The 2,878-nt window shown below is 45.0% G+C and overlaps 1 pseudogene; it reads right to left on the minus strand.

Annotated features, from left to right (window-relative positions):
* Nucleotides 1–2,658, minus strand: part of LOC109388982 (kelch domain-containing protein 9 pseudogene) — a 61,319-nt pseudogene extending 58,661 nt beyond the window's left edge.
* Between the last annotated feature and the right edge of the window lie 220 nt (nucleotides 2,659–2,878).

Below are 2,878 nucleotides of genomic sequence, written 5' to 3' on the forward strand. Positions count from 1 at the left end.
GCAGCCTTTTCAGCACTTCCAAATAGTCAACTTGGTTCACTGTTTGTCCAGTTGGTACAAATTCATAATGAATAATCCCTCTGATATCAAAAAAGGTTAGCTACAGCATTGCAACAAGTTCACGAACATAATTGTCAGACCGCGTAGATCGAGTGCGCGCGCGTGTGCATGTGTGGGTGTGTTGCTGTGTCAGTTACTAAATGTATGAGTCAAGGTCCATTCAGGTGACATACAGAAGCCACATTAGTACTGTGATTAAATATAATATTGAGAGTTGTTACATAGTTAAACATGCCTAACTAGTAAGAAGGGTACAGAGGACTCTGGGGTTACGTGAGGTAGGGCAAGGAAGGAACTTACACTTAGAAGAGGCTCTCCCCATGGATAGATCCAGACTCTGGAGGGAGTGATATGACTACTATAGGAACACAAGGCATGCACGTAGGGAGGAACTTGTTAGAGGCCAAAAGCTACAGCTGAAGCTCAGGGGTCATCAGTCCATCACTGGGTGATGCAGAAACTGGTTGGAGATCATGGGCCACCACTGAACTGTGAGGACGGCCACTGTGGTGGCAAAAGACCATGCCAGAAGAAGTGGGTCACTGCTGAAGTGACGGCTACTAAGGTTAAGCAAGCAGCATCCCTGACAGGAGTCCCAAGGGACAACAGCACGCAGAAAGAAAGCCCCTTCCTCCTCTGGTTTGCAGTGCCCTTCCAGCACTCTTTTGGCATAGCCTAACTGCAAGCCAGGTGGCAAAGAAACATCTGCATCATTCAGATCCATTGTCACAAAGGAGGGCAAAGATGTGTGGATTCAGAAAGGAGACAGAAGAAATGAATAACTCTCACATTAAGCTATTGTCCCTCATCCCAAATCCACTCTTGTATGCTCTTGTCCTTTGGGAGCTGGGGCTGGGGCTCTTCTCGGTCAGATGACATACAGATCAAAGATTCTTAGAGAAGAAAACACCATCTAGTTTCACTGCCCCCCACCTCCATTTAAAGATGGAGAGAACTGATATTTAGGTGAGGTGTCATGTCCAGTGTTTCCCGGTTTGTTTTTCGCACAGCGGATTTTCTGATCCCCTAGAACTGTACTCTTTTCAGCGATTCTGTCTTCCTCCCGTAGGAAATTCACATTTTTAAAATACCACCTAATGTTTATGCTCCTTTATCCATATTCGTAGTTCTTTCAGTCATCTACTTAAGAACACTAAATCTAACTTTTACAAAGAGGTACAAAACACACTTCTAAATCTTTGGGGATATTTCCAATAGTTGCAAGGAAAAGCTGTCATTATGTTATATCCAAGTGCGTTTTTAAACTTTGGAAGAAAAAATATACAACTCTTCTTTAAAAAGATACTTAGCTGGGCAGATGAGGGTTGCTAGCGCAGTTAAGAAGTAATCTTAGTGGTGGCCAGGTGGCTCAGTTGGTTAGAGCATATGATCTGAGCAACAGGGTTGCCGGTTCGATTCCCACATGGGACAATGACTTGAGCTGAGCTGCCGGTGGGTGGCAGGATGGCTCAGTTGGTTAGAGTGCGTGCTCTTAACAACAAGCTTGCCAGTTCGACTCCCGCATGGGATGGTGGGCTGCGCACCCCTCCCCCACCCTGCAACTAGATCGAAAACGGCAACTGGACTTGGAGCTGAGCTGCGCCCTCCACAACTATGATTGAAGGACTTGTCTTGGCGCTGATGGGTCCTGGAAAAAACACATTGTTCCCCAATAAAGTTTTAAAAAGAGAGAAGTAATCTTACATGGTTTCATGTATTTCTACTTACAAGGAACTTAGAAAGGGTGAGTTGCACAGCAGCGAGCAATGGTTATGATGGCTTCAAAAGTAACTTTCTGCTGGTTGGTGAATAGGAGTTGATGTGGAATGCTGGCCACTGTGTTTCTCCTGCAGCGATTTTAAACTGTTTAAATAACTAGGATAAGATTCAGGGCTTCAGCAGGTCTGTCGCCAGAAAGAAACAGGATTTGCTGAGGAAAGCTACTTCTAGTGCTCATTAACGGAAAGGCAAAAGTGATACACTGCTTTGATAAAAGAGCTGCTGAAAACCTGCCTACAGGGGTTTTTGAATCCCCGGGAGCAGCTGATCTGAGCCAACCTGGAAGTAGGGAAGCAAGCCAGGGTGACTGCATTTCATATGGAGGCTTGGTTTGTCCCAATGAAGACTGACTGGGTCCTTATGTCAGCTCAGCTGGAAAAGGTCTTAGGTTCTACACAATCAATAGAGCCAGAAGTCTGGTTGGGATGAGCAGTGTTCCCTTTGCAGTGAGAATTAGATGGATTCAGGAGGAAGGTGAGAACCATTGGGAAATCCTCCCTCGCCCTTGCTCATAAAGAATCCTGTTGTTTCCTAGGTATGTGTGTTCACGAGGCGCTTGCAGAAAAAGCAAGTGTTTTTGAATTTAGACAGATCTGGATTGAAATCCAGACTCTCTACAAATGATTTACTCTCTCGGAGTTAAATTCCCTTGTGAATAAAATGAAAGTAGTGCCCACTTGTATGTTTATGGGGGAGAGTAAGTAAGATATGGAAGGAAAGTGCCTAGTTCCATACCTGGTGTATTGCTGTGTGGTCAGTGGTAATTGCTGCTACTTTTGCTGCTGCTGTTGCCAATGCTACTGCCATCATTACTACCATTACCACTATTACTGCTGCTGCTGTGGCTGGACCATTAATACTACTCTCAAACCAAAGAAGTTCTTTTTTTGAAGGGAAAACCAGGACAAAACCAGCTTATGGACTGGATCTTTAATATTTGGCATTCTCTCTCTCCTGCTTGAGGAACAGACCGGATTGGGCACACACACACACACACACACACACACACACACACACACACACAAACCTCCATCATCCT

This window comes from Hipposideros armiger, unplaced genomic scaffold (genome assembly GCF_001890085.2).
Source record: "Hipposideros armiger isolate ML-2016 unplaced genomic scaffold, ASM189008v1 scaffold_214, whole genome shotgun sequence".
Taxonomy (NCBI): Eukaryota; Metazoa; Chordata; class Mammalia; order Chiroptera; family Hipposideridae; genus Hipposideros; species Hipposideros armiger.